The sequence below is a fragment of the Bos grunniens genome, chromosome 15 (genome assembly GCF_055505025.1).
Source record: "Bos grunniens cultivar Pamir isolate PY7600 chromosome 15, Bosgru_T2T1.0, whole genome shotgun sequence".
Classification (NCBI taxonomy): domain Eukaryota; kingdom Metazoa; phylum Chordata; class Mammalia; order Artiodactyla; family Bovidae; genus Bos; species Bos grunniens.
The window spans coordinates 55,473,469-55,493,826 of record NC_141179.1 but is presented as its reverse complement, the minus strand read 5'-3'; the positions used below and the strand labels follow the sequence as shown (position 1 = coordinate 55,493,826).

Below are 20,358 nucleotides of genomic sequence, written 5' to 3'. Positions count from 1 at the left end.
AATAATATAAAAATCTCAACCTTTAACATAACATGTTGAGGTAATATTGCCCACTAATCAAGTGAAGTGAAAATAGCTCAGTAATGTGGACTCTTTGTGACCCCATGGACTATACAGTCCATGGACTTCTCCAGGCAGGAATATGGCAGTGGGTAGCCTTCCCTTCTCCGGGGGATCTTCCCAACCCAGGGATTGAACCCATGTCTCCCACATTCCAGGTGAATTCTTCACCAGCTGAGTTGTAAGGGAGGCCCACTAATCTAGGGTAACTACAATAAGAACATTTGACATTTTTAACACCTTGTGAGGGAGGTGGCCCCTTTAATCCTGCAGCACCGATATTAACTGATAAGACCAGTGCTTGATGCTGTTATTGTTCGATTCAGGGCCCCTCATAAAATAGCTGAGAGAAGGAATCTTCCTGCCCATCTATTTGTATCTAAGCTCTCGATAGGGATGTAACTTGAAAGACGTGGCACCAATTCAACTTGTAGAAGAAGGAAACGCTCAGGTCAGCTCTCTGGTAGGAAGTGAGAGGAAGACACGGAATTTTTAAAAAGTCCATACCTAGTTGGTGATTGACACAAACCCTCTCAGGTCTTTTAAAACCATTTCCAAACATTTATAAAAAGAACAGATGAGGAAGAGCTGGCATTAATTGGACCCTCAGTTATGGATGAAGCATTTATAGGTGAAGATGGGAGGGAGTAAGTGTTGTGAGGGGACATGCAGCCAGCAGGGGGGTCAGGTGGGTGGGGCGTGTACCCAGCTGATTCCATTGCTGTTTTTAGTGTATAATTCCGCCAAGATTGAGGACACAGAAGGCAAGGTAAGAGCAGGACACCTGGGCAGACAGGTTTCATAATGGGACCAGGATTCTAGAAAGGTCTTTAACCTCTGTTGTGAACCTCATCTGTATGAGGAGGTCACTGTTAGTTACACTGAGATCCTGCCCAGCATCCACCCAGAGTGAGCACAGAGTAGGTGCTCACTAGCAAGCTGCTCAGGAAGCTGACTCTGCCCTGCTGTGGGTCACTAAGACAGAGGCTCAGTCTAGCCTGAGGCATCCACTGCCCTTCTATCTGGTCCATGGCATGCTTCAGCTCAAGCACTTCCGAGGCCTCCTCCCTACCTGGGGATGAATTCCTAACCTTTGGACTGGACAGTAGCTCCTCCAGACAGAAGGCAGTAATTCTCAGGGACCCTGTCTGCACTGCCCAATCCCATCTCCATAGAAGTTTGCTGCGCAAAGGCCTAAACCTTGACCTCCTATTTCTTAAACCTCACTTTGACCCTGACTCTTACCACGAGATCTCACCCACATGTGCTCTGACCGCTCCCTCCTCTCTGCCTTTGCTCTCTCACAACTCCCACACTCCCACCTCCCCCATCTTCTGACCCTAGCAAAGTCCATTCCACCTGAGAGGGTGAGGCTTGGCCAGCCCACATGGTTGCTGACAGATCTGTGCTGACTGACCCCTTGTCAACTATCACTTCATTACCATCCAGTACTGTCACCAGGTTAGGCCCCAGCAGGTCCTTTGTTCCCTGTGGGTAATGATGTCTGAGAACTTGTTCCAGGTCAACAGCAGCCTGCTTTTAGGAGGAGACTCCAGCTCTGCCCAACCCTGAGGGCCTCTGAGCCTCTCTTCCATACCTGACAGCTCCTGTGCTCCTTGGACTGTCTGAGTCAGCCTGTGTGTTGGTGGGAGATCTTCCTATGAGGACAAGTCCCTTCAGGCAGTGTGGGGACACAGAGGGATGTCAGGGAGCAGGTGCTGTGTAGTGTTGGCCCCTTGCTGTGCAGCTCCTGGCTCTCTGTACCCATGGGGATGCTGACTGCAGAACGAACACCCTAGTGTCAGTGCTTAACACATTAAAGCACATCCTTGTTCACATGAACTCCAGGGTGGGTATAACTATGTGGGCTCACCACTAGACAGCACTCCTCCGAGTTCACGCTGTCTGCTTCCTCCTCGTGTGGCTCAAGGTTGTGGTGAATGAGGGGATCTGCTTCCCTCTGGCCCTGCCAGTCTCTCCCCATCCCCCAGCCCCCATCCACCTGCCCTAAGTCTGATTGTCACCTTGTACTGTGTCCCATCCAGGCCTGGGATCAGAATTCCCAGGTTCTTACAATTCCCGTGATTCTTACCTCTGACCTGTGCTCACAACTTTGCCCCACATGGGGCTCTGCTGTGTGGACATCTCAGCCTTTGTCCTCCAGACAGACTGCCTCCAGTAGCACCCACAGCATTGGAATTGCCTAATCTAGTCTCTGAGGGCTCATGGGTTATCACTGTGATAATGCCAGCAAGATGCCTCCAGTGACATCACCTCCAGGTGTCACATCCTCCTATTGAGTGTGCATTGGACTTAAATTTGAATCCAACTGAGAGAATAAGGTAGAATTGATGGCAAGTGACTCAGAAGTTAGGTAGTAGACGGTGTGTGGTGCTCTCTAACTCTCTTTCTCTCACCCTCTGTCTCTCCTTCATGACAGGCTTGCTCTGGAGAAGTCTGGTGAGTGGCAACTACCAGGTAATTGACAAGCCCACAAGCAGGGTTCTGAAGCCTTCTGCCAGAATTTTTGTGAGTGAGCTTGAGAGTGGGCCCTCCAGCCCAAATCAAGGCTCTTGTCCCCTCACACTAGAACAGGTTGCCTGCCTTCTCATGAATGAACTGAGTGGGAAGCCTCAGTTGCTCCCAGTGCCCAGGGTACATAATTGTCCATTCATCTATTAGTGTTCATGGCCTTTCACCCCAAGCAAGCCCACAACAGAAGTAACTGACTGTGATCAGGAGAGTGAGTTGGGAGGGCAAGGGATTGGGATTGAGAGGGGTGTGGAGCTGATGTGATAAAGGAGGTGACATTCATTGACCAATCGGAGGAGATGAGGTATCTAAGGAAAGAGGTCAGCAGGTCCCAGAACACACTAGGTGAGCGTGCAGGAACTCATAGAACCACCCAGCCACCCACAACAGTGAAGGCATAGTAACTCCTTCCTGCGTTCAGACACTAAGGTCTGCAGTAGTTTATTACCCAAGAATGGAAAATTGCAGTGGGCAGAAATTTATCTCCTTGGCGAATCTTGCCTTGCCTTCATGGTCGTGCCCACCTGCCACCTCCTTGGTCTTCCCCAGTGGAAACCATCATTCCCGCTCCCAACCCTATTGCTCTTGATTCCCACTTCTCTTGGGAACCTATCGCACCCACCTGATCAGGTCAGAACAGGCCATCATGAGATGCTGGGAGCATATACAACCTGATTTCTAATTACACCTGCTCCCCAACATTCCCTAGTGGCTCAGATGGTAAAGAATCCACCAGCAATGGAGGAGACCTGGGTTCATTCCCTGGGTTGGTACAATCCCCTGGAGAAGGAACAGCTACCCACTCCAGTATTCTGGCCTGGAGAAGTCCATGGACAGAGGAACCTGACAGGCTACAGTCCATGGGGTCCCAGTGATTTGGACATGACTGAGTGCCTTTCACTTTCCCAGCCTTCCTCACAAGATGTAGAATGGTTATTTCATTAACTCTATTCCACTCCTAAGATTCGAGGTCCACTTTGTGATGCTTCTTTCTCTGATAACAAAAGTGAGGTTTGGAGGGGATGTGACTTGCACATGGTCACTGATAAGGGTTAGGTCAGGCTTGGACGCATATTTGCATCTTGAGATGGACCACATTCATACGTATTGGTGTTATTAGCTTCTGTTGGAAGAAAAGCTATTTTTGCACATAGCTGTTAGGCTCACAATACTGGCCCTATGCTCCCATCCTGTCCCCTCCCTTATGATGTGTGTTGCTAACCACTGGCCCAGAATACCTCTCACCAGAGGCATGTCCTCATCTACCCTGCTTGCAGACACTGACCATTCACTCCTCATGTTCCTTCTCTCCCTAGTCTGCCCTGTGTCTGTACATAGCCTCCCCCTTGTCTCCCACAGAACAGGGCAGAGATGGTAGTTGGAGCTGACTGGTCATGGAGGAAAGGGCAATATGCTATTCTGTGGCCCTCTGGATCCACCATGTGGGAAGGGGAACCATGGCAGCAGGGCTGCAGGGCCAGGCTGGGATTAAATGGGAGGCTTTGACCAGTGTTCCCAGTTGGGGAGTAGGGTGGAGGAAAAGAATAAGGCTGAAACAGAATCCTTTCATTGGTAAACTGACATTTATGGACCTCCCTTTGTGTCAAGCTCGAGGCTGAATTTACAAAGCATGTAGGGGCTAACTCACGGAGCTCTCAACTCAAGTGGCATCAGACCTGAGGTCAGAGGTCACCTTAGTCACTCAGGAAAACAGAGACTTAGAAGAAGGTTAAAGAGGTATACTCATGGTCCTTTAGCCAGTGACAGAGCTGAAGTCTCCTTCCCCACCTGTGGGCCTCTGTGACTGCCAGCCCAGGGCTCAGATGACTCAGAAACTCAAAAGTGCCTGGTTGAATCCGGAAGTTTTGACTGGAGGAGCTTCTGGAGAAAGCCTTGTACTTGCTGGTGGCTTCTCCGCTGTCACTCAAGGCAGAGGAAGAGAAACCTGCTCACTGGAGCAGCTGTTCGTCCTGCTCATTGAGTGACAGGATCACAAAGGACACAGACACAGACATCATTCTCTCCCAGCATCTCTCCCATTTCTTAGGTGGGCAGACACGAAGAGGACCCATTACAGAGGAGTCACAGCAGGAGAGCAAATCACTATGCCAGAGTCTGGTCTTCTCTCCCAGGAGCCAGCTGTGACCCAAGGACTGGCATGGGGTCAGTGAAGGTTCTGGAGATGTGTTCAACAGACACCTGCAGGAAGCCTTCTGGGGCCACAGCACCTCCCTCCATCCTCCCTAATGCCAGCCCTGCCTTTTGGAGGAGCCTCTCCTCTCGGTGGCGTTTAGCAGATCTCCAAGTGTTGGTCTCTGGGGACGTTGTACTTGAGCTTGTGGGTTTCGAAGAGATTTTCCAACTCCTTCATGTAGCATGGTGCAGCCTGTCCACCTCCTCCTGAGAGGGATGCAGTGTCTTCTGCACCTTGATGGGCTTCCCCACTGCAAGACTCAGAGGTGAGTGGTGGCTCAGAGCAGGAACCACTGAAAGTGCAGGGACCTTGGTATTCCCACTACAGTGGTCATCTGAGTAGATAAGCACTCTAAATCCCTCCCGTTCAATTCTATTTTGCATTATAGATTCTGAGATATTAGGTCAAATTCAACAATCTGTATATCAACAGCACAGCCAGCAGGCATTTTTATGCATTATCTCTTATGTTATCCTAACAATTATGTAGGGATATAACTTGGTTCTATTCTTGTTTGACTGCTGAGGAAATGAGCCCCAGGGAGGTTAAATAACTTGTTCAAGGTCACATAGCCAAGAAAAAATCAGTACCAGGGTGTAAGCCCTAAGGATGGGCTCTTAACCTCAGGGAAAGGTGGATCTGGGAGTCTCAGATGCCATGATTGGAAGAGACTGTGTCTGTGGGACGAGGTGGATCAGAAAGCAGCTGCCATGTCTTCTTCTGTTGGGAACCATCCTGAGGCAGCAGCACTGTAAACATTCCTGAGAATCAGTTCAGTTCAGTCACTCAGTCATGTCCGACTCTTCGCGACCCCATGAATCGCAGCACGCCAGGCCTCCCTGTCCATCACCAACTCCCGGAGTTCACTCAGACTCACGTCCATCGAGTCAGTGATGCCATCCAGCCATCTCATCCTCTGTCGTCCCCTTCTCCTCCTGCCCCCAATCCCTCACAGCATCAGAGTCTTTTCCAATGAGTCAACTCTTCGCATGAGCTGGCCAAAGTACTGGAGTTTCAGTTTTAGCATCATTCCTCCCAAAGAAATCCCAGGGCTGATCTCCTTCAGAATGGACTGGTTGGATCTCCTTGCAGTCCAAGGGACTCTCAAGAGTCTTCTCCAACACCGCAGTTCAAAAGCATCAATTCTTTGGCACTCAGCCTTCTTCACAGTCCAACTCTCACATCCATACATGACCACAGGAAAAACCATAGCCTTGACTAGACGAACCTTTGTTGGCAAAGTAATGTCTCTGCTTTTGAATATGCTATCTAGGTTGGTCATAACTTTCCTTCCAAGGAGTAAGCGTCTTTTAATTTCATGGCTGCAATCACCATCTGCAGTGATTTTGGAGCCCCCAAAATAAAGTCTGACACTGTTTCCACTGTTTCCCCATATATTTCCCATGAAGTGATGGGACCGGATGCCATGATCTTCATTTTCTGAATGCTGAGCTTTAAGCCAACTTTTTCACTCTCCACTTTCACTTTCATCATCACCCCATAATGCAAAGAAAGTTTGGTAGAGGGGTTTGCTTGTATTCAACTAAGAAATGACTGGGTGAGTGAAGATGAACAGCTCTATTAGTACTGCCTTTGGAACCTAGTTGAAATTCAAGAAGAAAGCAAATAGTTGAAAGATGGTGCTAAGTCTATGGACTAAAGCCCATGTCCATTATTTACCAGGAAATCCCTCTGGCTCTCCTTCAGAGACTGCTGATTGCTACTTTACACACAGATCTAACAGAGCTGCCATGGTCTTGTGTCCACCTTCTCCAATTACTGTCGTTAGACCCTGTGGTCAGATTTGTCTTGCATAATAAAAAGGCAAATACCCTTATCAAACTCAATTTTGTTACCAAGGGCAGGCTGATCTCTTGGAAGTGATTTACCTTCTGTGGGTCTGTGTTTGCAATCAATAAAATGGGGATGAGAGTCCCTCCTCACAAGTTGTTGGGAAGACTAAGCCGCTGCATGTAAGGAGCCAGTGCAGTGCCTGACACACTGCAGGGACTCAGTAATTGGTAGTGGCTACTGGTCTTCATGCCCCTGTTACTCTTCTCATTCTGGACTGCCTTTCAGAGGGTTACTTGCCTGTGTGTCTGTTTCACACTCTAGAACTTGTGCTCCACAAAGTCAAGGGTGTACTGCTCTATGTCCAGGTCTCCTTGCTGCACAAGCCCAGGCCTCTTACACAATAGCCCTTCCCCTCCCAGCCCGGGTCTAGGCTCACCCACAGTGGTGATGGGTGAGTGGCAGGGCATAAGACCAAAGCTGCACTGGAAGACTCCACAGCTATAGAAGAGCAGGATGGAGCCTCTAGTGCTCTTGTGAAGTCAGTCCTGAAACCACCGCAACCAGAAACCAGGAGAGTTCTCAACCTGGTCAAATATGTCATTCTCCCCAAAGGAGAAGATCGGCACCAGATCTGCCCTAGAGGGAGACAGGACAGAGGATGTGTGGAGAGGCAAGAAAGCACAATCTGGTACCCTGGCCTACTGAAGGGACGTAGTAAGCAGGAACTGGAACAGAGGACAGAGCCCTGGGACAAAAGTAGGAGGCCTCGGGTGTGTCCCAGACCTGCCACAGCCTTGGGACCTGGCCTGTCTCAGGGCCACTGTCAGGCTGTTGTAACATGACAGGGAGTCCAGAATGCTGCAAAGAGTCCTCCTACATAGAAAATATCTGCAAATTTTCTGAAAAATCTCTTCTGCCCCAGCTACCTTGTATTCTTCACAGATGCTTTAGGAGAACAGCCTCTAAGCTATGTCTCAAACTTTGTTGTCCAAGTCCCTTCGAGTCAGATGTAATGCAAGCTTTCAACAATATGACCTTTGACACTTATTCCCTTTAATCACCAAACTCCCTTCTAGAATCTTCTCCGGGTATTTGCAAATGAGACAAAACATTGATCACCAAGATAGACTCTTCAATGTCAATGGATTGGGAATCTACCTGCCAAAATGGAATCTGCCTTAATCTCTGGTGTATCCCACAAAAACACAATCCTTATCAACCTCCAGTTGAACCCAGAGCCCTCTCCCCAATACCCATGCATCAGGTCAAGCCTGATGAAGTCCTTGCAGTTCCACAGCACCAGCTTGTAGGCTCCAGGCCTGGCATCCAGTGCCTCCTGGATGCCCCCAACAAGGATGGACAGCAGATTGATGCTTTCTTTCCTGCTCAGAATGTGAGCAGCACTCTCCTTGTCTGCTGAGACCAGCCCTGGGGAAAGAGGAAGGTGGTTAGGTTTGGGGTGACAGGGAGAGACCGTGGGGTACGTGTGGCAGGTCTCCACTCACCCTCCTCCCGCAGCTGGGAGCTCCCTGAGGGCTGGGACTAAATCATTCCCTTCTTCCCAATCCGTCACTAAGGTCATTGCTGGGCACAGAGATGTGGGAAATGCTTTCTTGTGTCCAGCCTCCTTCTCCACTGCACATGCTCTTGCAAGAAGTATAGAAATCTTAGAAGCCCTCCCTGAAATCCTTCCTCCATGTCTCCAGCCCTCACCTTCTCATGCTGGCTAGATTTGGGAAGACTCACCCACGGACGTGATGTAATCCCTTGAAGACAGGGACCCAGAACCACAAGTTTAGCATCCTCAGATGTGAGCGGATGCCTAGGAAAACTGAGGAGAACCCAGTGCCCTCAGTGCACAGGTTGGTGAAAGCTCCAATCACCCTGATCCCAAGAGGGTCGAAGCCAGCGAGGTAGTTCCAGGAGGGGTCCAGGTCCGCAGTCTTGACCAGCTGCAGGGACAGCAGCCTGGTGAATCGGGGCTGCACCTCATGCCCTCCCCAGTCTCTGCTAACTGTCTGTGCTGACCTCTTCTATGTGTCCCCAAGTGCTGTCACACCCCCATGTGAGTGTCCTGAAATTAGAGACGCCTATCTGAGGATACTCGTCCCTGGTGCAGGCCTGGAGCAGAGGAGATGCTCTGGGAGACCGTTGGATGAAGAGGGAGAGAACGGACCCATGAATGGATGAAGCCAAAACAGCCCACCAGATAAGGAAGGCCCCTGCCCAAGGCAGAGGTAGAACCCCTAGAAGGGTGACTGGGACACAAGCCCCTGTCCTACGTGAAGGGAAACCGTATCCCAGGCAGAGCCCGCCCAGAATGAAGGAGCCATTGCAGGAGAGAGTGAGCATCTCTCCAAGGGCTGTGGCATCTGGAGTTCTGTCCCAGGTCAGGGCTGACCACTGAGCCCCTGTGACTCAGTGTAAGAGACTCCAAGGTGCAGGGATGTGGGGGCCAGGAGGAGGGACATGAAGTCCTGGCCCACAAGTGTGAGTGGGAAGGGGTCAGGGAGGTGTCCTGCCAAGTCTGCAGCACTCCCTGACACCAGGTCACAGCCTGCCCACAGCACTGCACCCCTGCTCAGGGCTTGGTCTGTGTAGACACTGCTGCTCTGGGATAATGAAATCTTCACAGAGAAACCCAGATCCTGGACTGATCTTCAGCATAAAGTGGAGGCAGCTTGTCCTAGGGGAAACACTGCCTGATTCTCTACCATTAGGTCCTCAGGAAGCCCATAGGCTGTGTTTAGAAAGTTCTAGTGCTCAGACATAGTCTCCTAATTTCACTAGAAACTCTCCTAATTTCACTGTGATTTCATAGAATCACAGTGCAAAGGTTTGTGATGTGGAGTAGGCCCAGCAGAGTGGTTAAGACAAGGAATGTTGCTTTCCTGCCTTCAAGCCAGCAGCCACTGTAGCTGCCACTGACGATGGTTCTTGAAAGGAAGTCAGGATGGAGGAAAAAAGGATACTGGTCACAGTGAGTGAGGACGCACATCAAAGGAATGATTGCAGTGAGCCCAGATTTTGCATCTCCCCATATACAGAAAAACATGAAAATCAATAACTTGAGCTGTCTGCTTTTTGTGACTGGCAGTAATATTTTGATGTTTGTCTACATAGGTGGTTTTTTTCCCCCCAGCGAAACCCATAAGTCCTGACCCCTCCGTTACTTTCAGAACAGCTCCTCCGAGGTTGCTGAGAGGCTATCTGCTGACTACAGTCCTCAGTAACAACTTAGGACAAAACCCCTCACAGCTTTAAGGTTGTGCACTTGTTTTCAGTAGACGGCAGGCTCTCCCTGGCTGCCCTACCTCCTGCCATGCTAAAATTCCTGCACGGCCTGCTCTGTAAAGGGGTGTGGATGACTTGGAAGTTCTCCTGAGGGGTGACAGAGTCCAGAATCTGCCTACCGTAGCCCCCTTTCAGGCCTCAGTCCAGGACAGAGAGGTCAAAGTGCACGTCATCTCTGCCTCTACTGGACACTTGGGGGTACTGCCCGCCATCTGCAGGTGTTGATGCCACAGGACTACAGTGGCCTACAATTCTGAACACTGTGCGCGTGGAATTTCTGGAAATCAGGTTCAGTTTCTCACAATATTATCAATAGTGCCCAAGGTGAGAAATACTCTGGGGGAGATAGCGCGTTAGGAGGGACAGAATAGACGTAGATAAGACAGGCACAGAGCAACTCAGCACCACTTTTCTTTCAGATGTGCAATTGATAGCAGCTCCAGGTGTGAAAAGAGAGCCAGATGTTGTTCTTAGAAGGCCCCAGGATGACCTGCTGGTCATGGAATCCACATACCTCAAGGAGGTATGTGGCAGCATCTCTACTTTACATATGAAGACGTCGAGGCTCAGCAAGCATGTGTAACTCATCCAAGGTCATACAGCTGGCATGTTGCAGACCCTGTATTAGAATCTATGATGTTCACCTTCAGAGGTTACACTCTATACACGCTTCTCTTCTGTATCCAGAAGAGTGCCTGCCTCCAGATGAAGGCCTGTCCCTGCCTTGCACTACTAAAGGCTTTACACCTCTGTGCTAAGATATGTATATGTGCCATACTACACGGCCCACAGAACCTCCAAATCTCTTTCAAACCTCAATCCTAATATTTGCTCCGCATCTTTATACATGGGACACCATACCCAGAGAGAAACCAACTATTCTCAGGTCACAGAGTGGTAAAAGTCTGTCTCCTGCCTCCCAGCCCAGTATTCTGCTCACTGCACACAGGAACACATTTTCCCATGGACACTTGGGGACTTCCATCCTGGCCACAACACAACCTCCCCCATTATTCACTGAGATGGGGAAATAGTCCTTCATGTACCTCCATATGACCCACTGCCTTAGTACATCACTCTGCCTGCCCCCCTGCCAAGGCTCGGCTCGATCCACATACCACCAGATCGCATACAGGATACTGAAGATCCAGAATCTTGTGAACTGGAGGCCTATGAAGACCACATAGCAGACAACGCCTGGGGAGGGAGGCAGGAGCATTAGTGATCAGAGGTATGAAGCACAAGCTCTCCCCATTTGCCCAGCACTAGCAGCACAGTCCTGTCCAGGCCTCGCCCCAAGAAGAAGGGGTCAGCCTACTCTGCCTTAAAGGAAGAAGAAATGAGCTTGTCCTGTGTCACACTGGGAGATTGGGTTTGAAGCCAGGTAGACCTAACTTCAAACTGACTTTTTCCCCACTACACTTTTTCCCAGACACCTCGTTCCTTTCAGTCTTCTCCCTCTACTGCCATCTCTGCCCTATTCAATAGTCTGTATTCACCAGGTGCTCAATAAATGCTGGGTAGAGATGTGACAGGATGAAATCTTTCTAGTATGCATTCTATGAATGAAGAGGCTTTCTACCTAGCCCACCTCCTGTTTACCTCAGCCCATCTTTCCATAGATAAATCCTATATTCCATAGATATGTCTCCCCTTTAGCTGAAGTCCCCACATGACTTCTCATAACCTTGAGGCTCAGCTCAAACAGCTTAGCCTGACTTCAACCTCCCCACTGCTAACTTGATGTCCCTCTTGCTCCAGCCTCACTTACCACATGCCCTTCTTGTTCTGGCCATGCCAAGCTGCTCAGTGTGGATACAACTCCCTGAGCTCTTTAGCTTTTGTTCAGTTCTTTGCTCTGCTGCCAGGCCATTTCCTGCTGAAGAAGGGAGGAAGGAAGAGGGCAATCTATACCTGGCCTGTCCGTCAGGAATGCAGAAGGGCTAGGACAGGCTCAATGAGCAACTCCTCCCAGTCTTAGGATTCTGAGTTCCTTTTCCCAGGCTAATCCCGGCTTTGACTCAGGTTCAGGTGGTCTGTAGGGCTGTCTTTAATCTGATGCCAATGGCCTTTATTCTTAGAAAATATTGTGTCCTCTCCATTCCATCCCCTCCATGAAACCATGTGCTCAAACTCTTAAAGGTCAGCTTCTACTTGTATTGCATTTGAAAGTTGGATAAACTGGGCCTGTCATTCATGGCTGACTACCCGGGGGAGGGGACTTTTGACCCAGTCTGAATAGTAATAAAATGCATAAGCCAAAGTAGGTTAGGGCTCACGGAGGCTCACTTTATTCAGAGCACACGCAACGTGCCAGGTGCTGGTGCTACAACCGTGAACAACGCACAGATGTACCTGCCCTCAGAGTGCTGATTTCAGTGCTGTGTTTGATGCTCTTTGTATTGTCTTTTCAAGTTTTATGGCAGTAAAACCTATGTTAAACATAACATGTATCAAAATAATTTTTTAATTTTATTATCTTTTATAAATTTATATTATAGTTAATTCACAATATTATGTTCATTTCAGGTGTACAGGAAATTAAATGAGTTATACATATACATATATCCACACTTTTTTTTGGTTCTTTTTCCATATAAACCATTACAGCATCTTGAGTGGAGTTTTCTATGCTCTCTAGAGATTTTTATTAGTTATCTATTTTATGATAGTAGTGTGTATGAAGTGAAGTCGCTCAGTTGTGTCCGACTCTTTGCAAGCCCATGGACTGTAGCCTACAAGGCTCCTCTGTCCACGGAATTTTCCAGGCAAGAAGTAGCGTGTATATGTCAATCCAAACCCCCCAGTTTTTCCTTCCTTCCTGGTCCTCTGGTAACCATAAATTTGTTTCAATGTCCACATGCTATATAAATAAATACGTTTATTTGTACCCTTTTTTGATATTGCACATAAGTGATATCATACAATATTTGTGTTTCTGTGTCTGACTTACTTCATTCACCATGACAATTTCTAGGTCCATCCATATGGTTACAATGGCATCATTTGTTCTTTTTAATGACTGAGTAAACATTCCATTTATATCCATTCCTGTCATTGGACATTTAGATTGTTTCCATGTATTAGTTATTATAAATAGGGCTACAATGAACATTGTGATGCATGGATCTTTTCATATTATGGTTTTCTTGACAAAGACACTATAGAGAACTAAATGGAGATACCTTATGAAACCAAAAATAGAGCTACCGTAAAACCCAGCATTCCTACTCTTGGGCATACACCTGAAATGATTTTTAGTGTATTGTCGATGGCATTAATTCATCATATTGCTGTGTAATAATCACCATCCTTCATCTCTGGAACTCTTTTCATCTTCCCAAACTGAACCTCTGTACCCATGAAATGAGAACTCCCATATCCGGTCTAGAGAATAAAACCCAAGTTGTTCATAGTGGCTCCCTGCGGGGTAGGATTCACTTTTCCCTGGATTCATTTTTAGAATACGTATTCTCTTTGAATGAGTAACAATAGCATGGATTCATTTTTCACTCAGAAAAATAAAATAAAAGATTTTTTAAATGCTTGCATTTCCACTTGACCAAAAGAATTCTCCTCACCCCACAGTATACTGCACCCTGGGCTCACCTTTTAGCTCCTGTCAGCAGGCAATGCCAAACTTGGGAGTATTTCCAGTCCCTGAGAAAGGAAGATCCCTTCTTTCCCCTTATAACACTCAGAAAGAAAAATGCAAAACCCCATTTTACCGAGACCTGGAGAGTGTAGCCAGGTTGGCTAGGTCATCCAGAAAGCTAGGAGGATGGGACCTGGCATTCAATTCTACTATTTTGGCTCCATTATGCTCCCAACATTCTTTCATTTAACAAACATATACCAACATCAACTCTTCAAGGAGCTAGAGATGCAGACGAGAACAAGACCACCTGTTTGAAAGGAGCTTACCTTTCTGTGTAAGTGTGTGAATTAAAGAAAAAAGAACAGAGTAAACAAGTAACCCACTAGAAAGTATTTGTCTGGGACCTGAGTCCATGGTGACGGGTCCCTGTTGAACTTTCTGGTCACTTCTTTGCCCCTCCCCCAGATGCCTGCTGTATGGCCACTACATGGTTCACTACATGTACAGCATGTATGGCCCACGGCAAGCCCTTACTTTCTTGCCAGTCTGTACATTTTGCCCATGGACAATCTCTTAAGTATCTTTGAAAAGCGGTCCCATCCCTCTACCTACCGCTAGCCTCCCTAGATCAGGGTAAGGAATCTTTTCAGAATTCAGAGCCATAATTCAGAATGTGAGGCTCAAGAGGCAACTAGGAGGATATTGCATAGATACAAAATCATTTCAAGCATTTAAACTGTAAAAACCATTCTTGGCTTTTGGGCTGTAGAAATACAGAAAGAGTCAGGGGGCTGTATGTGGCCCACAGACCTGCGTTGTGACCCCTGTTGCAAACCGTGACCTTGTACCTGAGCAGGGCCTATGCAGCCTTCCTAGAAAAGACCTCTCATATCCTCGGTCTGCCCTTTATTTGTAGAAATACTGTGGCCTCATAAGCTTTCTCCAATTTCTAAAGGATCAAATGAACCAGAGAAATGATAAACACAGAAAGAAAGGAAAACAGTCAAGAGAAAATATTAATAATAATAGTTTTACTTATTCAATAAATCAAGAAATTTTAGTAACTCCTCAAGGGCTATAGATAACATTCTGAACCTCATCTTTGAGCTGTTTTGCAGATACTGAACCCCCACCAGGTAGAGGAAGTTGCTCACCAGCCTGTAGACCCCAGACCGGGGGAAACCAGAAGGTTGGTGATGTTAGCTCCCAGTTACCTCACCACCAAACAATCAGACAGTTGTCTAGGAGCTGGTCATGTGCCCAGAATCTCTACCTCATCCAGTATCTAGACACCATTCCCTGAAATTCATGGGGGGCGGGCAGCGTTTCTGTAATTTTGAGCCATACATACTCAGACTCCTCTCTTGGCTCCTGCAATAAACACTGCACTTTCTAAAAATTTTTGTCTCAACCAAGTATCAGTATATGAGCTTTACTGTGCTCAGGAAAGCAGGCCCAAATCTGATTTAGTAACAACTTCTCCCTGTCATCTGCCTCCCCCAGTCACCACAACACAATTGAGATTCCTCAATTGCAGCCTGTCACACACAGATTGGACCACATCATTTCAGTATGTAAAGCCCCCCTGGGGCTGCCCTTTGCCCTCAGGATAAGGGACAAAGTACAATCTCTTATTTCTAACACTGGTGGACTCATCTTCCATCTCTCAGCTGCCCTCACTGTAGCTCCAGGCTCAGGGCTACTAGACCTCCCTGTGCTGTTCCTAATGGTCCCAGGGACCAGGCTGGGCTAGGGGTGGGCACAGGTAACCATACACACTCCTTCTGGCAAAGCTCTCAATGGCCATCTGAGCAGGATGCTGAGCCAGCAAACAGTTTAGGATCTGTATTTTCTTCCCATCAATGCACTGTGTGCACCGAAGTGACGGGTGCTCAAGGTTACCAGTTTCCAAACCAGCTCGCCTTACCCACGGCCAGGAAACAGCTGACCCGCTACAGGACCGCGAATGTTTGCAGCCTGCGTCCCCAAGGCACAAACAAGGGGGCGAACTCCACCGTGCTGTTTGACCTGCTGTCTCAGGAAGCTTCTCTGAGCTCTGCTGTGGTCTGAGACACCTCTGGTTCATTGCTGCCAGCAGTTTTCTAAGCACTCGTAGGGGATGCGGGTGGGTTACTAGCCAGCCGTAAGGTGTCATTGCAGGAACAAGATTCTTAGGAGAAATCTTTAAAAGCACCTGGTTGGAACCTAGCTGAATATGGGAGAAGAGAAGTACAGTTTACTCCTCAGGCAATACATTATCTGCCAGATCATCTTTGCTCAAATCTTGCCCATTACTTAGCAAGTGAAGCAGCAAGTATAGCGCAATCCTGCCCTCCCTTCACTTACAGAACTACTTGGCTGCAATAATTGTCTCCTTTCACGTGCCAGGTCCACTGTTCCCTTTACAAACAAGCAATACCAGCTCCCATATAAATATCCATCAGCCCCACCGTCTCCTCCATCTCCTGCCCTGTTCCTCAGCTCACCTGCACAGCACAGCTCAAGAAAGAGCCATGTGCATTAAACACCCTCCCCTCCCATTCTGTCCTCCCTCCTCCAGGCTTCAGACATCACTGTCCTGTGGAACTGCCCTTGACAAGTTCACCAGTGGCCTCCACACTGCTGAATCCAGTGGTTAATGCTCAGCTCTCATCTTGACCTCTCAGCAGCCTCAGACACAGCTGTTCCCTCCCTCCTCCTTGAAACCACTTAGCCTGTGGGCACCACCCTCTCCTGGTTTGCCTCCTGCCCCTCTGGCTACTCGTGGGTCTCCATGGTGGCTCTTATCCTTCATCAGACTAAGTGTTTGAGGGTCCTCCTGCCCCCTCAGTCCCTGGACCCTCCCTCTTCTCTCCACCCTCTCTCCCGCAGAGACCTTATCCAGGTTCATGGCCTTGGAATCTTTCAAACTGCTTCTCCAGCCTGACCTCCCCCGGGCTCCAGACTTAACTTTGTAGGTGGGTACTTGACATCCTCTCTGCTAGTCTCCTCAGCAGCTCCAGCACAACCTGTCTAAAACTGAACTTGACTTCCTCTCACCTGCCCTTGCTGCAGTCTCCACATAGCCATAGAGTTTTCCAAGGTCATTATAAATTAAGCTGGTAGTCAACTGGTTAGGACTCTGCACTTTCAGTGCTCTGTCTGGGGTTCCTCGTGTACTTCACTGGGTTTAACAGTGGTTTCTTAGTGCTTAACGGAGGTTGAGAACATTTAAAAATATTTGATGGGCCGGGACAACATGGCAGCCTCCATCCTTGGCTCTCTGCTGGGGATTATCCAACAGGTTGTTCCTTCATCAGCCTCAGGCCAAGTTTGAAGTTACTATATGGACTGGAAAATACACATCTTCAGAATAGAAGAAAAAGACCTATGAGTAGAGAGGCTATGGATCAGTTCTCTCAGGAAGACCACCATTCTCCCAAATAAGCTTCAGTCAGTGTCTGATGAAATTGCTGCCCTTCTCAGTGATAGCTGTCTCGTTACAATCAGAAATCATGTGTTGAGAGGTTCCCTGCACAGGTGTAAAGTGACCCTGGAGGCTTCGTGGTATGGTTGTCCACTTAGCTGGTTGTGGGTGATTGTTGGGGTTGAGTGAACACTGTAGCGAGTCACTCCAGAACCTACTAAGATTACAGGAAAAGCAATTCTGTCAAGAAGAGACTTCTCTGAAAGATAGGAACTTAATTTGGGAGGATCTGGATTAGAATTCTGCTCTACCTGAATCTGTCTACAATTAAAGTACTTCTAAATTTTAAAAGAATATATTTGACTGTTTCATTCTGTCAGTGAATTATCTTTTCTCTTGGACTTAATAAACATACTGTTCCCATGCATAGTGCCTAGTGTTGAGCATTAAAAAGTTTCTGTGAAAAAGAAATGTTCACTGTTCAATTGAATATCGTTTTATGATAAGTTCGTGTTCTAGTCTTTGTTGATTTAAGTATTTCTTGCATAGGAAAGCTGCTTCCCACCCCCACAGCCAGCCTCTCTGATTATCGCTGATTATCTCACTGGTCTAAGCCTCTGTGTCCTTTCTCCCTGCCACAGTCTCAACAGCCAGAGGGACGGCCGGGTCTAAGGCTACATGACTGCACAAGCTACAGAGTAGTGGTATCAGGCTTTCCCAAAACAGCAGCACCAATATACATCTCACCCAGAATATATCAGTGTCCCATGGATGCAGATCATGTCTCCTCCTTGGTAAATTCAGACATCTTATTTCCTGGTGTTAGACAGATATCAAGTTGGGGGTCTTGATTTCCATTTAACATCACAAATGGTGACCATGACTTTATTCATTGCATTCCCACTGTGTGAAAAGTTTATGAGGAAGGAAGACAGTGGAATTGGGCGGAGGGCAAGGGCAAACCAGAATGGCCCATCAGAGCGGCCCTGAACTGGGCTGACGCGGCCGAGGCTGACATCCTGCCTGGGTCTGTCTTAGGATCAGCTGCCCCTGTGCAGGCAGCTCTGCAGCTCGAACCACCCCTCCTTCCTTGAAGGTGCATCTGGGAGGCATTTTCCAGGGTCCTCCCTCAAGGCAGGTTGGAAGAGCCCTGATGAGAGCTGAGACCAGTCCTGCATTGGCCACTTGGCAGCTGTGGTACTTCAGAAGAGTCCTTCCCTTCCCAGAGCCCCTCATCCTACCAGGTATCAGGGGCTGAGATACAGCCCCTAGTGACCCGTGTACAGCGCTCAGCAGTCCACCGGGGTTTCTGTGCCCCCCACCTCACAAGCCCCTTACAGGCCAACAGCCAGGCAGCACCATACTTCCTGGGGCAGCGCGGCCCCTGTGTGGTCTGAGGACCTGCCTGTGTCCACCAGCTGCCTGTTACTGGTTCCTGACAAGGTAAGTACAGAGCTGGAGAGGACTGCTCAGAAACCTTAGAGCAATGTGGCACAGTAGTTCTATGTGTAATTAAACTAATAAATTAAAATTGGATTGAACTCGTTTTCTTTGTTTTCTTCATTTCTGGGTAATTTATGTTGTATTTTACAAATAGATGGCTTCCTGATGGCTCAGGGGTAAATATTCCACTGGCCAATGCAGAAGACACAAGATTGATCCCTGGGTCAAGAAGATCCTCTGCAGAAGGAAATGGCAACCAAGTGCAGTATCTCGGCCTGGGGGATCCCGTGGACAAAGGAGCCTGGTGGGCTACATTGCAAAGAGTTGGACATGACTTAGGGACTAAACAACAACAAAGAGAAGTTGATGGTGGGTTAGGAAAAAGAAATAACACAAAAATCTGGACCTGTGCCACAGCATGTTGAGGTGATATGCCCACTAACTAGGGCAACTCCAACAAGATCATCCGACAGTTTTAACACTATTTGAGGGAGGTGACTCTTTTGATCCTTCAAACTGATATTTACTGATAAGACCAGCGTTTGATGGTGTTTTGTTCTATTCAGGGCCCCTTTTGAAATAGCTGAGAGAAGGAATTTTCGTGCCCATCTATTTCTATCCATTCTCTCACTGGGGATATAACATGACTTTCGTGGCACCTGTTCAACTTGTTGAAGAAGGAAACACTCAGGTTAGCTCTCTGGCAGACAGTGAGGGGAAGACATAAATCTAAGAAAAGTCCCAACTAAGTTTATGATTGACACAAACCTTCTCAGGTCTTTTAAATCCATCTCCAGGCATTTACAAACAGAAGGGACACGGAAGAGCTGGCATTGGTTGTGCCCTCATTTAGGGATTTAGCCTCATTTAGCCCGTGGCTACAGCTGGTGCCATTGCTGTTTTCAATGTACAGCTCTCCCGAATTTGAGGCCACAGTAGGCAAGGTGAGAGCAGGATGCCTGCGCAGGCAGCTTTCACACTGGGACCAGGATTCTAGACATGAACTTCATCTGCATAAAGAGGTCACTGTCAGTTACACTGAGATACTGTGTGTGTAGCATCCATCCAGAGCCCAGCATGTAGCGGGTTCTTAGATAGTGGCTCAGGGAGCTGACTCTGCCCTGCTGTAGGGTCACTAAGACAGATGCTCAGCCCAGCCTGAGGCATCCACTGCCTCTCCATCTGGTCCGTGACCCGCTCCAGCTCAAGCACCTCCCAGGGCTCCTCCCTACCTGGGGGGTGGGAGTCAATTCCTAACCCCTGAACCTGACAATAGCCCCCCAGACAGAAGGCCAGGCATCCTCAGGGTCGCTGTCTGCCCTGCCCCCCTCTATCTCAATAGAACTTTGCTGCACAATGGCATAAACCTCAGCCTCTTGTTCCCTAAACCTCACCTTGACCCTGACCTTCACCAGGAAGTCTCACCTACATGTGCTCTGTCCTCTCCCTCCTTTACTCCCTCAGCAGCTCCCATGTTTCCATCTCTGCCTCCTCCTGATCCCTAGCAAAGCCCAATTCCCCTGAGAGGGTGAGGCTTGGCTGGACCACGTGGCTGCTGGCAGAGCTGTGCTGCTGACCTCTGTCCCACTTGTTGTCACCATCCAGCATTCTGGCTAGGCTAGGCCTTTGTCATCACCAGGCTAGGTCCCAGTAGGCCCTTTATCTTTTGTGAGAAATGATGTCTGAAAACTTGTTCCAGGTCAAAGGGCAGCCTGATTTCAGGAGGAGACCCTAGCTCTGTCCAACCCTGACAGGCTCTGAGTCTCTCTACCACATCTGACAGCTCCTGCGCTCCTCGGGCTGTGTGAGTCAGCCTGTGTGCTGGTGGGAGATCTTCTCACAAGGGCAAGTCCCTTTGGGCAGGCTGGGGCCCTGAGAGGGTGTCAGGGAGCAGGTACTGTGTGGTATTGGACCCTTGCTGTGCAGCTTCTGGCTCTCTGTATTCATGGGGAGCTCAACTGCTTAACAAACAGCCCAGTATCAGTCCTTAACACACAAAAGGGCACTTCCGGTCACACAAAGTCCAGAGAAAATATT

The 20,358-nt window shown here is 48.4% G+C and overlaps 1 pseudogene; it reads right to left on the bottom strand.

Annotated features, from left to right (window-relative positions):
- Positions 1-4,830: 4,830 nt before the first annotated feature.
- Positions 4,831-19,929, bottom strand: LOC147358291 (2-acylglycerol O-acyltransferase 2-like; annotated as a pseudogene).
- Positions 19,930-20,358: the final 429 nt, after the last annotated feature.